The sequence below is a fragment of the Uloborus diversus genome, chromosome 1 (genome assembly GCF_026930045.1).
Source record: "Uloborus diversus isolate 005 chromosome 1, Udiv.v.3.1, whole genome shotgun sequence".
Lineage (NCBI taxonomy): Eukaryota > Metazoa > Arthropoda > Arachnida > Araneae > Uloboridae > Uloborus > Uloborus diversus.
This window is the reverse complement of record NC_072731.1, coordinates 83,021,388-83,036,659: the sequence shown is the minus strand read 5'-3', so window position 1 is coordinate 83,036,659 and position 15,272 is coordinate 83,021,388. Positions and strand designations below refer to the sequence as shown.

Below are 15,272 nucleotides of genomic sequence, written 5' to 3'. Positions count from 1 at the left end.
TAGGTTATCAATGATTCATAAATTACTTACATGTTTCTTGGAAGTCTTAAATCTTTAAAATTACTCTTTTAAAACGCTAGAAATAGTTATTTTCTTAAATTATTTAAATAAAATATACATATTTATTTATATTTGAAATTAATTTAAAAATTATTTCATTTTCTTGTCTTTTTTAATTATTTTATTGAGTTATATTCCAAATTTAAATTTCATTCAAATGATTTTTTAAAAAATCTTAAGTATATTTTAAAAAGTTTGAGGGTAAAAAAGATTTTAAGACATTCAAAAAGTGTGCAAACAGGCTATAAATTATTGGTAACTTACCAAGATGCAATTTATGTAGATATTTCGTGACACAAACACATGAGAAAATCGTTGATAAATCATCTGAAACAGGTTGTTAGTTCATCTAATATTAGTAGATAAATCTATTTAACCTCTAAAATCCGTTGAAAACTCCTCCAGAGAACAATATAATCAAAATAGAAATATCGTTGATATTTTGTAAGCATCCAATAAACGTTGATAATTGCTCCCAAAAATGTTGAAAGTCATATCATATCTACAGCGATTTCACGTAAAATCGCTGTGCTGGGCGGACATTTTGCTATTTTATCAACCAGTTCTCTACGAATTTAAGAGGATTTCGGTACATGTGATCACGTTGATGTTACATTACTTCTACGATTTTGGGACGATTTGTGCTGTTTGGGTACTCAGCAAAAATGTTGATCTAAAATTAACATATATGAGGTTTTAAGTATTAAAGAAAGTTTCTAAAATAGTCATTCTATGAAAAGTTTTTTGAAAAAGGTTACTTTGTCATCAATTAATGCTTTTTAAAATAATTTTTCAAAAGCCTGAAATGATGAACTATTACCCCCCCCCCCACACACAAGAATCATTAGCAGCAGAAAAAGCTAAAAATGGAAAAGTAGCCGAATTCCAAAAAAAAAAAAAAAAAAAAAAGGCTGTTTTTAGATATTGAATACATTCTTTTGATGTACAACATACAGTATTCATGATGTTGTATTATTCATTCTTAAACGTTTTTCAAGTTGAATTCCTGTGTAATTTTTCGAGAGTTCCCACCGAAGGGGGGGGGGGTCGTAATTATAGTCCTCATAGTAATGATAGCTTTTCAACGGCTATAGTTATAAATAACTGTGCCCTTGAAATTTTAAGGGAGATGGAGATGTTTTTTTTTTTTTTTGAAGTTTTCATAATTGAAGGGGGTAGGGGCACCGTCTACTTTGAGGGATGGCACCCAAGCATTCACGTCTTTTTAAAAGCATAAATTTGCTCAGCTAAGTTAACATTAATAATCTGGTATTATGTACTTTAATTTGATGTTATGTCTTTGAAATATATTGCAGTCATGCTTCCCGTTTACTTAAGTAAAAATGTTTATTTATTTTTTAAAACTTCATTTAATTCTTATTCAAATACAATAGTAATATTATTTTTTGTTTTGATGTAATTGTGAAATGAAAGTTAATTTATTTATTTGAAATACTTCTTAAGACTTAGTGTTTCAATAAAATATACGAGTAGTTAAAATGCGATTAGTTAAAAAACAATTCCTAATGAAAAATAAAACTGTTTTTTTATCACTTTGTTTTAACATGATTGTAAAATAAATCGTGTTTAGTTATTTGAATACTTTGTAAGACTTATATATGTTTTCATGTAAAATACTATAAATTAAGCTCAGTGTATTTTTTAATGTATGATTATCGGTTCCTTTTTATGTTTTTCAAATGAAAAAGTAGAACTTGTAATGCTACTAAAATAACAGAAGACAATAATAAATAAACCAAATACTTTTATTTAACCAAAATATTAATCGAAGTGGTCACTTCCCAATATCATTGTGGATCGACAAACGATGACATCATTTGCTAGTTGGATGACCCTCCTAATCTCGAAGGCCTCGCCAAAGCTCCCGGCGCCCAAAACGCTCGGCGCCCAAAGTTCCCGGCGCCCAATGTTCCTGGCGCCCAATCTCCCATTTCGGCTGGAACAGCATAATTCTTGTAATTACAGTCACGAAGCAAAATTTATTTCTTTGGATTGCTTTGCTTCGAAGAGCATGATTTTTTTTGAAACTGTTGTATTCACATATAACGTCCGTACTGGACGACGAAATGGGAAGATTGGATGACGAAACCTTTAGGCGCCGGGAACGTTGAGCGCCGAGCATATTGGGTGCCGGGAACATTGAGCCCAACGTGTTCGGCGCCTAAAATGCTTGGTGCCCAATCTTCCTAGACCGACTGGACGAAAATCCGATATTGTACACTCTCCGATTAACACATGCATTTTTTCGGTTCAGAGGCCGGTATTCGGGGGGGGGGGGGCGACTGCCCCGCACTTTTTTCATCATCAAAGTTGTCATATGATGTATTGCGACTCCTTGACGTTTAATATGCATTTTATTTTAGTTGAATTTGGGAAACAGCTTTACGTTACAACATTTAAATCATCTTAAGTCGTTCTGACAATATTTTAAAAACCTAAAGTCACGTTCACTTACAATTATATTAAAAGTAACATTTGATGAAATAATTAAATAGGCAAGGCTAAACTATATTACACGCCCTTTCTTTTCAATGAAACAATAAAATAAAACGAAAAAAAGGAAAATTAAAAATTCAAATTTGGCTTAAAGTTTCAAAGCAAAATCAAAAGTCAATCATAGTCTTTAAAACGAATTGGCGGTCTAATTGCTCTTTTGGGTCTCGCCATTTTAGGAGTAACTGGAACAGCTTGTTTCGCTGGGATGGAATCGTCTAACTTTCTTGGTCTTAAGTGTATTCTATTGCGGCGATATACAGTTCCTTTTGCGGACTTTACTAAATAAGATCTTTTGCTGTGTTTCTCTATAATTGTTCCTGGTATCCATTTACGATGATCTATTTGCAGATACACTGGATCTTTTACATTTAAAGATTTTAATTTCGTTGTTGAAAAATCATAATAATATTTTTGCTTGTTTTGATTTTCCTTGAGTTGCTGAATGGAGCTTCTAGTGGAAAATAAAGGCTTTAGTAAAATTGTCTTCTGGGGTATCACTGACCTTAAGCGTCTTCCCATCAACATTTCTGCTGGAGAAGGCAATTTAAATTTTGGCGTGTTATTGTACTCCAAGATTGCTACATTAGGATCGCCTCCAGAAGTTTTGACTTTCAAAAGGATGTTCTTCATTGTTCCTATTGATCTTTCAATCATTCCATTAGATCTTGGATATCTAGGAGATGATGTTATAGGTTGAATATCATATAATTTCAAAAATGACAAATATAATTGGCTCTCAAAAGGTGGGCCATTGTCTGAATGTATTTTCTGTGGAATTCCATGTGTACGAAATATTTGTTTAAGTGCACTGATCACTGCTGTAGCTGTTTTCGTGTTAAGCTTCCTTAATTCTATAAATTTTGAATGGTAATCTATTACTTGTAAGAAGTTATCTCCATCCAAATAACATAAAGTCTACGCCTACTTCTTCCCAAGGTAGTTTTGGAATATCATAAGGCATTAATGTTTCTTTCTGATTTGCAGTTTGGCGCTCTTGGGCAGACTTGGCATCGCTCCACGTAATCTTTAATATGTTCACCTCATTTTCGGCCAGAACAAAGATACTTTAGCTTTATTTTGACATGTAGTGATACCTTGGTGCTGCAGAATGTAATTTAGATAACACGTAGGATTGCATGGTCTTCGGCACAACAAGTCTATGTCCAAGAAAAATCAAGTCATTACTATCATGTAACTCTTCTTTAAAATTCCAATAAGGTCTTAGTTTTTCTGGAACTTGACTAAACTGTTTTTGGCCATCCATTTTGTATTAACAACTTTAATCTGGATAGATCTTCATCCTCCTTTACAGCATTTTGCATTTCAGTTGTTCGTTCATCTGTTGTTGATAGAATAGTATGTACAGTTGCAGCTCCCTCCCTCCAAGAAACTTGTGTCTGCATAGACCTTAGTAGGACTTCTAGACAGAGCATCTGCTACATAAAGTTTCTTCCCCTGGGACATATACAAGTTTTATTCTGTATTTTAAAAGTTCAAAAAGCATTTTTTGCAATCTTGGCGAAAGATTTTCAATTGGTTTTTTCAACAATCCAAGAAGAGGCTTGTGATCTGTCTCCACAACTGTATCAGTACCATATATAAAGTAGTGAAATTTTTTACAACCATTCACAACAGCAAAAAGTTCTTTCTCTATTTGGCTGTATCTTTGCTGAGTGTCATTAAGCGCACACGATGCATAGCAAACTGGGTGGTCTCCTTGTAGTAAAACTGCTCCTAAGCCGTATTGGCTAGCATCAACAGAGGACAGTAGATTTTAAATCAGGATTATAGTACGCTAAAACAGGTGCACTGGATACACATTTCTTCAAATTTTCAAACACTTTTTGTTCATTACTAGTCCAAACAAATTCACTCCTCTTACTCAGTAGTTTTCTCAATATTCCTGTTCTGTCTGAGAGATTTTCGATGAATTTTCCTAGGTATGTAATCATTCCTAAAAATCTCTGCAATTCTGTTTTATTAGTAGGTGCTTTGAAATCAACAATAGCTTTAATTTTATCGTCATTAACTGAAACTCCTTCATTAGTTAAGTTATATCCTAAATATTTAACAGACTTTTGTTTAATTTGACTTTTCTCTTGGGAGAGTTTCAAACCAGCTTCTTTGGCTCTGTTTAACACTGCTTTGAGTCGTCTATCATGTTCTTCTTCAGTTTTAACCAAAAACTAAGATATCATCAATATAGACAAGTATAACCCTCTAAATCTCTAAAAAATAGATTCTATAGTATTTTGATATACTTCAGGAGCGCTCGATAAGCCATAAGGTAATCTACGAAACCTGAACCTCCCAAATGGAGTGGCAATAGTACATAAATTTGAACTTTTCTTCATCTAAGGGTATCTGTAAAAATGCTGAAGATGCATCCAGAACTGTAAAGAATTCACCTTCAATCTGAGAAAATAAGCTCTGTTGTGTAGGAATAGGATAGTGTTCTCGTTTAACGTATTTATTTAACATCCGAGGATCCATGCAAATTCTAATTTGATTATTTGGTTTCTGAACTATCACTATAGGATGTACCCAATCAGTCGGCTCAACAACCTTTTCTATGACACCTTGGTCTACCATTTTATCGAGTTCACGCTTCACTTTCAATTTTAGTGAATATGGAATTATTCTCGGAGCTGAAATTTTGGGTTCAGCTCTGGCATCGAGCTTGATCTTATACACGTATGGTAATTTACCCCAATTTTCCAGTAAACACTTCGTGGAAATCTTTAACAATATCCTTACCAAGCACAGAATCAACATTAACTGATGAGTTTCTATGAACAAATCCCATTTTTTCACAAGCTTCAATTCCTAATAACGCACTTGATTCTTGGTCAACAATAAAAAATTCAATCAATTCTGATTTATTTTTAAATTTACACATCAGTTTAGAGGTTCCTATAACTTTCAGTTTATGCCCCGTGTTTGATGTTAACTTTTTCACTGTTTTTTCTAAACTCTCATTTTTCTTCACATCTTTAAAGATCCTGAAAGGCAAAACATTAACCTCGGCTCCAGTGTCAATTTTGAGAGATACTTCTTTATTATTTATGCAAACATTTTCTCTCCATTCTGACTTTAAAGTATTAATTTGACACTTTACTGAGTCTAGTTTAACTGAATTGTCTTCGTCTTCATTTGATGTCGAAAAATTATCATTAGTGTTAAGTTCATTTATTTTATTCTTTTTCTTTTTCTTTCATTTTACATGCAACGGAAAAGTGGTTCAAAAGAGAACAATTATAGCATTTTTTCCCATATGCTGGGCATTTTCTGTAATCATGAACCGTTTTTACATTTGGAACAACTTTTTTTCCATCTTGCGATGGCTGTCATTATTTCCTTTATGTCTATTAAAAACTTTCCCCGTGTTTATTTTTATCCTTAACAGCATCTATGTCTTTCGGATTGCAGTCCGAATGTTCAGTCATAATCTGAATTTGTTTAGTACCTGGCTTCTTTTGCCCTACAATACTCTATAGCTTTTCCCAAAGTTAGCTCGGTTTCCATGAGCAATTTTTCCTTCATCGCGGAATCTCGTACACCGATTACTAATAAATCTCGAATTAAACTGTCCTCTTGGTTCTCAAAGCAACAGTCTTTCGATAAATTTTTCAGATTTGTGACAAATGAGTCAACAGATTCACCTTCCTTCTGCCTGCTATTAAAGAATTTATAACGTGCAATCACGGTATTTGTCCTTGGCTGAAAATAATTGTCGAAAGCATTTAAAAACTTCGTTGAAATTATTTCCAATTGCTTCACTAAGTTTGAAGCTATTAAATATGTCTATACATTCTTCGCCCCATTATTCCTAATAATAAAGCTACTTTCATTTTATCTGGCTTCCTTATTTTATCGGATGCCTCCAAATAAAGCATAAAACGTTGCTTAAATTTACTCCAGTTCTCGGACAAATTGCCGGATAATTTCATACTTGAAGGTGCTTTCAACTCCATTTTTGAAGTATACTAATCTTTAATCAAGCATTAAACACTTAGTTTCACAATAGCCAGAAAATATCTATTAACTGACCTTTTATTATATTGCATAACTACTAACCTTTATTATGTCAAGATTGCTGAATATAGGTTCGTTTTCAGCTGCCACCATGTCATATGATGTATTGAGACTCCTTGACGTTTAATATGCATTTTATTTTAGTTGAATTTGGGGAAACAGCTTTACGTTACAACATTTAAATCATCTTAAGTCGTTCTGACAATATTTTAAAACCTAAAGTCACGTTCACTTACAATTATATTAAAAGTAACATTTGATGAAATAATTAAATAGGCAAGGCTAAACTATATTACAAAAGTTTGCCTCAAAGTTAAGATTTCAACTTCAAAACACTTGAGTGATATTACCTGAACATTTACATCACCAAATATTGTTTCAAATTTCAGTTTTAAAACTACAATTTTGAAAAATTTCCGGGAGAAAATCCTGAGCGCACTCTCTCCTAGCTTTACATTCAAAGATACCTAAATTTGCGTTATAAAGACTCCAGTTTGAGGGGAAGGAATCAGGAAGAGAATTCCCCTAGATAGCGTAAAACTGCGTTTTTAAGACTAATTTAGGAGAAAAAAAATGCCGGAGATCTTTTTTCTGAAGTCCCCAAAGGAAGTTCAAGTTTGAGTTCTGAGGATTTCATCAATTAGAAAAAAAAAAAAAAAATACTAGGAGAACCTCTGAACCCTTTCGTTCCTAAGTCAATAAAAGAGAAACCTGAAATAACGTTTTAAAAGACGTTTAAAAATATTTTAAAACTTAAAAAAAACTCTATTTTGATTTGCGTCTTTAAGACATCAGTTTAAGATTTTTCCGGTAAGAGCCTTTTTTTTGCCCTACCATTATCAAAGACAGTCCACACTTCGTTATTTTTTAGTATTTGACACCTCCACTCGCCGCCTCTGTTTCAGTTTAAAAACTCTTATTTCTATATAGGAGAGAGATCTTTTGAAAGTTTTTACGTAAGACTGTTACAAAAGAATGATGAACGCTTTATTTGATACGAAATACTCTCTTTATTGTCACATTTTTCTGATTTTAATAAGTTTCTTGGCTCGCAAATCTCACCGTGTGGGCAGGAACTAGAGTCCCTATAAGAACTCTAATAGGAACGTGTGGAGGAAGAAATGTCCTTTCTACTCCGTGGTATGAATATTACTCATATTATTGTGTTAGTTTTTGAGAATGGCAACACTTGAACTTTAGTTCTTTTTAGAATATTTGGTTTTTGGAAGTTTGATGTGTAATAGTGCGATATTTTATTTCACCCTAAGCAACAGATTTAATTTAGAAATTCTTGGGTAAGTTCACTTGATTTCTACTAATGTATCGCATGGTTAAACATACATTCAAATGATTGTAACTTGGTGTTTGAGGTGTAGAAATTTACTTCGCAGTAGGTACATCTTGTGTGTTATGTCAACCTTTAGCTTCAATCTGCTATTGTTATCATTTTGTATGAATCCTACCCAATATATGACAGGAAACAATATTTATTATTTATATTTGTTGGGAATAAATAATCTTATTGTTCGTGGTTAGAGACTTGATAACGATGACCTTCTGTTCTGCTTAGTTTTTTTTTAAATTATCTAGTGATCGTGAAATTTCTCGTAGTAAAATGTACATTACAGTGCTTAATTAAATAAAGTTAATTCCTTGTTTTACGTTTATTATTGTGATTAATACGTATTTATGTTAAAATTAATGAACGACAAAAGTTTTAATGATAGCAGGATTAAATCTAGGTGTTTAAAAAATTATTTGTAAAACATGTAATTCTGTTGTGGATTCCTAAAGTTGTAATAAATTAATATGTAGAAAATACGGAACGAAATTGATGCCTTTAATATGTAATTGATGCATCAATGAGTAAATGTTAACCATTGGTCAATTTTAAAAAATAAAATTGATTTTGAAAATGCTTTCAAAAACTCAATTTCGTATTTTATTTTAATTTGTAACTAGATAATTTCTTTTCTTTTGTGGAAGTTGGAAGTTTCTCTTTTCTTGGTTTAGTAAATAGAGAGAGAAAAAACCTCAACAATTTGGAAAATATTTAAAAAAGAGAAAATGTTCTAATGTGCTGAATGTTAAAGTTATTGTTCTAAAACAGGAGTCGATCCAGGTTTTTGTTTGTTTATGTTAACTTTTGTTTTTGTGAATAAAAGACCTTTTCTTTTTGTCATTTCTCTTTATATATTTTTTGTGAAATAATCCTGTCATATCCTATAGGGCATATTTTTATCACAAATCTAATCTGAAATCCTTTAAGGGGGCCTTAAGGACTTCACTGGGAATGATTTGAAAGCTGGAGTTTAACTGATGTTTTGCTTTCAGACAAATTGATGAGCTTAAAAGTGATAAAAGAACTTTTAACAAATGAAATTTTGTGAAAGGTCTAATTTTAAGAAATACAATTTTGTGAAACAACCGCTTTCCCGAATAAAATTTAGTGAAGGCCCCACAAAGAGGATCCAATTTGTATCTGAATTGACCCTTGTGAAATGTATGCCTCAGAATTGTGATCCTTTTGAATCATAAAACAAGAATTGAGCGCCCGGGTCATTCCGTGTCAAATCATCACATGGTTTAGGACAGATGGTAACAGATCTGGATGAAACTTAGTACATGAAAAGATTTAACTTCGTTATAAACGGAAATGCTGAAATTTTTTTTCTTTCACCTCATTCAAAAGTTATTAATTATTCAAATTTTCATTACAAAGTGCTACACACCGAGACGGTTAATCCTCATTTTCTCAGAAACTATGAAAGAAACAAGCTTAAAATTGGTCTTATTTTAAGGCTCTTTAAATGTGCTTTAACTTGATGTGCAACGTGATAACATTGAAAAAATATATATTTTAAAATTTAATTAAATTAAAAAGTTTAAATTGTTCAAAAATGGACAGTTTTAAAATTTTGAAAAAATTTACAAAATTACTTTGTTATCCTCTCACATCTCAGCAAATTTCATAATGGGACTTTGATGGGATCATATGATACTGAGAGGACAAGTTTCAGATATTTATCCAAACTCCCACATTTTGGACAAATGGTTTTCTTATAGATCAATCAAATGTTATTCTAAGTTATAAAAATCAGCCCAGTTAACTATGAGTATACTGCTAATAGTACTGTAAAACTTTCTAGTGACTTACACTGACATAAAAATTGAATGAAATATAATAATTGAAAAAAAAAAAAAAAAAAGGTAAATAAAAAATTTTATTAACTCATTCTATAGAAAAAAGAACATCAGCATAGTCCCTTGTTTATCGGAGTTTTTTAGTCTCTAAGCTGCACAATCTTTACCATTTTGTTCTTTCTTTGGCTGTAAAGTTTGTCCGGCCTGTTGGAATGACATATCCATTTAGATCTTTCAACGTTAAAATAACCCTTTCTCGACAACAGAGTATTCGGTTGATGAATGATAATGAAAATGTTTCGGCACTCACCCTTGCTTCACAGCTGGAGGGAATAAAAGCATGCAACTTTCGGGTAATTGGTATTGGCACTGCTTGCTGAAAGCGATGAGGGAGCTGTTCTGCATTTTCAATATATTCATTCATCTTAGGTGGCGAAACTGAAGTCCATGGTCATTGAAAGGTCAGATTTTGCCCTTTGGTACAGCTGCATAGGTGTCATAATTTGGTTTTGTATGGAACTTAAAGACTTGTCCATGGCACTTTAAGACTTGCCCTTGTTGCTTCCCTTTTGAGTGTACCACCACTGCAGGCCCTTCACATGGGCCTGCAGTGTAAGAAATATGCCACTCAGCCTTAATACCAAAATCTCTTCCGTGGCGGCATAGATTTTAAAAGTTCTTTTTATTTTTGTACTGTGCAGCTGATATATCGGAAAAATAAACAAAAATTTAACCCTTTCTCCAATTTTGATTTAAAAAAATATTAGCTTTTGGGCAAAATCATCTCAAATTAAACTTTTTCTCAAAAATTCAAATTTGCCGTAAAAACTTGTATGATACCTCATTTTAAAGGCGAAAGCTTGCAGGTTTTGAATATGTATTAATAATGCTTATATTTGCAACAGAATTTTGGTTTTAAAATCATGTTTATGCGGCTATCAATTAGTTAGAAATCAGCAGTACCACAGAGGTAATAAGTTACACTACATATTTAAGAAGGAAAATATCAAATACATTTTTTCTTTTTACCTGTTTTATTTGCGTAATGTTTTGATTAGTTTATAAAGTTTTTTCAACAACTACGGATTTTTTCTGACTTACTTTGGTGTAGTATGAAAAAACAACTTCAAAAAAGCACAAATTGTGCTTTTTTGACGTTGTTTTTTCTTACTTTATTATTCAGCACAAAGGTATTTATTTATCTTACTTTGGTATGTCTGTTACTAAACTTGGCTTAAAATGATGCCATAAATTTATTTTTTAGCAGAAAACTCCCAAAATATAGGCATATTTTTAGTTTCAGTTGAACAACACCATTCTAAAAAATAATAATTATTTGATGAAAGTAATTGAGCAGATCCATGGTAAAGTATTTATCAGTACGCCCGTCACCAAAATTTGGCATTTTTAGATCTTCAATTCTTTAAATGGTTTCAGATTATTTTTATATTCTATACATAAAGCTTTTGTTTTCATTAAATTGTCTATATTAAAATTTAAAAAAAATTAATAAAGGATTGTTTAAAAAAGTATATTTTGATTTTTTTTAAGTTTTACAATTAAAAAAAACGCAAAAAAACTTTGTTATATATCTTGGTAGTATTTTAAATATTTATTTAGAATTCAAGTTACTGAAAAAGAAACTAAGACCAGTGGTTAGAAAAACTACTTTCTTTTCGTAGTGAACTACAACTACTTTATTACAAATGTAGTTAACTACAACTACAACTACTTTTTTCAAAATGTAGCAACTACAAACTACTTTTGAAAAGTAGTCGTTACTTCGTTACTTTAAAAAAAAATAAATAAATAAAAAGCATACGCATACACATCGTTTGAAGATTGAACGAAAAAATTAGAAAACTGGTTTAGATTAATAAGTTTGCTCACTTGAACATGGACTAAGAATTATTTGTCATTCCTTTACTGAGCCATTTCAAACATTTTTTACGAATATCCGCTGCAAGAAAGGATTTAAAAATTTGAAGGAATTCAACCTTCAAGTTTTTAATCTTTTCCTGACAGTGAATATTTCATTCAAGAAGTGCAACTCGGCAACTTGAAAATGTAAATAAATGCAGTCATGATTTGATTAAAATTTCATATAGATATACACAGGGGTGATTGTGTTTCGGTATTTTACCGAATTTCCGGTATTTTCGGACGTATTTCAGGTATTTTTATGTTCGAAAATACCGGAATTATGTTTTTTTTTTGTTATACTTTTATCTCCCTACCTCCGCAATTTTTTAAAATTACATAATACTCATCAAATATACCTGCAAGAGCCTTAAGATTAGAGACGTACCGAGTACTCGGTAACTACTCGGTACTCGGCATACTCGGCCAATTTGCCGAGTACTCGGTACTCGGCCAAATTTTGATCAGATACTCGGCCGATACCGAGTAGTTGCAAAAAATGGAATATTGTCCAAGACAGATATTAAAATTTATAAAAAAGCGCTAGCATATTTAATATTCTGCAATCATTTTACAAGTCAATTTTAAATTTTGAGAATAATGAAGTTTTTAATGCTTTAATGGAATAAATCTTTATTTTAATGTCCCCAAAGTTAATAAAACTTATTTATTAAAAATTGTGCAAAAAAGGTAAGTATAGAAAATATGAAATTTTTACATAAAAAATAGATTTTTGCTACAAACAAAAATTAGTTATAAGAAATATAAAAATTCTTTTGCTTAAAAAAAGGGAAATAAAACAACGTTAAAAGCATAGTGCAAGAACATTGCAGACACGTGTTTTGGCGTTACAGGAAATTCCTTTTTCAATGCACAAAATGTGAGCTTGTAGATTTAAAGGCATCCGACAAAAGTCGGACTTTTTTGTCGAATGTCTTAACATTCTTTAGCTCACATTTTATGCACTGATAAAGACGTTCCTTCTAACGCAGAAACACATGTGTGCAGTGTTCCTGCACATTTGCTTTATTTGCTTTTAAAAATTATTTATGTTTGGCAGACTAGAACTAAAATAGATTGGTATAGTTTGTCTTAATTCCAACTTGATCAATCATACCTTTTATTTATTTATTTTTAATTTTAAAAATAATTTTTTTTGTAAAATTTTTGACGTAAACAAAACTTTTTAAATAATACGAAATTAAATTTCAGCAGGAATTTAGTTTTAAAAACTTTTATATGGACGAAGAGGTCTATACTACTATTCCAATAAGTTCAAAATTGATCACGTGTGTCAGTGGTTCTTCTTAAAACATAATTGGTACTTGTTAACTCGGCCGAGTAGTGAAATGCCGAGTACTCGGTAACTCGGTACTCGGCCGAGTAGTGAAAGGCCGAGTACTCGGTACTCGGCTACTCGGCCAAAGTGCTACTCGGTACGTCTCTACTTAAGATGGACACCAATCCCTTAAGATGGACAAATAAATGTCAAGATAATTTGTATAACGCCAGCTCAAAAGTAACTTTGTAACCCATTAAAAATTTAATCACATGTACACGCTATATTTTGACTCAGAACTATTTAATACTATGTCAAAGGTGCACTTTAGTAATAAGGGTCAAAGATTACCCCCCCCCCCCCCCCGGGTCTCGCTTTGAAACTTTCAGGTATTTTTTGATGAACTCACAATCACCCCTGTATACACTACACTATATGACCAAAATACATACACTATATGACCAAAATACATACACTATATGACCAAAAGTATTGGGACACTTTTAAAAATTCATATATTAACGGATTTCTGGAGAAAAAAAAGACCAATTGCTCTGTAATTTGTTTCACATAAAAAGTATACTCCAGCTGTCATTTTCCAATAAAAGCGAAGTCTACTGTTCACTTAGGAGATCAACAAGTTGAGGGAACAGAAAAAGGTTTTTGATCATTTTTCTTTGTAAATAGCTGGGAATAAGCTTTAAATTTCAGAAATAAGTTTAAAAACTATCAAACATTTATTTTTATATTTTCTTGAAAGTATCTCCCACGGAGATACAAGCATTTTTTTTTTAAAAAATGCAATATTTTTTTGAAGGTTTTTGGCTGAAATCAAGCAGGGTTTTAAGTCAGATGTTGCTTAATTTTCAGAATATTTGACAGCATATTAGAGAAATATAAGAATAAAATTTGAGGTTAAAATATTGAAAATTTAATGAAATATGAACCTTTTAAAGCAATTAATCACGTTCGAACATGCGCAGTGAACGTTTAATTCACTGCGCATGCGCGAAAGATAGCGATTTATAACTTTCATAATTCAAAGCTTAGATGTATCCTACAACTCATAAAAAAATCCACCTCGAGGTCTTTAAAATTCAAAAAGTTATCGGCGATCTAATGAGCCAAATTTCTATAATTCTTGGATAGGCGATGAATGGTAAGGGGTCGTTTGCAAACTGGCAACACTTTCCTGTTATCGTTGCAGAGTGATTCATAATCAGAATGGATTATTTGCCAATGATCCCTCACGATTCGTCATCTAGCCAAGAAATATTAAAATTTGGCTCATTAGGATCGCTGATAACTTTTTACATTTCAAAGATATCACGATGAGATTTTTTTATGAGTTGTAGAATGTATCTAGGCTTCCGATTATGAAAGTTATAAATTGATATCTTTCGCGCATGCGAAGTGAAAAATTAATTGGTTATAACCTTTTATATTTCAGAAAATTTTCAACATTTTAAGTTCAAATTGTATTATTATGTTTCTCTAATATGCTGTCAAATATTCTGAAAGTTTAGTAGCATTTGACGGAAAACTCAGCATGATATGAGCAGAAAATCTTCAAAAAAATTTTGCATTTTCGAAAGAAATGCTTATGTCTTTTGTGGGTATAAGAGATACCTTCACGTAAATATAAAAATAAGTTTAAAATCTATCTAGAATTTGTTTCTGAAATTTATAGCTTATTACCAGCTATTTACAATGAAAAATGATCAAAAACTTTTTTTGTTTCTTCAATTTGTTGCTCGTCTCCTAAATTAATAGTAGACTTAATTTTTGTTGGAAAATGGCAGCTGGGGTATACCTTCAATGTGAAAAAATTACAGAGCAATTGTTCGTTTATTTCTCACGAAATCCGTAAAAATGTAAATTTTTGAAAGTGTCCCAATACGTTTGGTCATATAGTGTATATGTACATAAGATTTAGATGGTGAGAAACACCTTTTAAACAAAAGAGAAAAACTTAATTTTCATTATGGGAGTCTCAATCTTCTTTCTTATACGCAACTGATAAAAAGAACTAAGAGCATTTTTCAATTTTACCAAATGAACTCGAAAACTGAAACTATTTAATAACTGACTTTTATTTTGTTGATATATCAACCCTCAATCAGTAAAAAAGAAAAACTAAAGAAATTTTTTAAAGATACCAAGCGGTACGAGTATTTATTGTCAAATATTAATAAATATCGAATTATGAAAAATAACTAAGAATGCTTACTTTACTGCAATGTGCAAGTGTTGACACGCGAAGTGGCTAAATAGCAATCTCGAGTAACGAATTTTGTAGCTAACGCGAACTCCTCAC

General features: G+C 31.6%; 1 protein-coding gene across 1 annotated transcript in view; it reads left to right on the top strand.

Moving 5' to 3' along the window:
- Window positions 1-7,829: 7,829 nt before the first annotated feature.
- LOC129230715 (protein Mo25-like) overlaps window positions 7,830-15,272 on the top strand; it is a 128,877-nt gene continuing 121,434 nt past the window's right edge. Inside the window, exon 1 of the mRNA XM_054865138.1 lies at window positions 7,830-7,907. The gene's annotated coding sequence lies outside the window, so the exon portion shown is untranslated. The remainder of the gene's footprint in view (window positions 7,908-15,272) is intronic.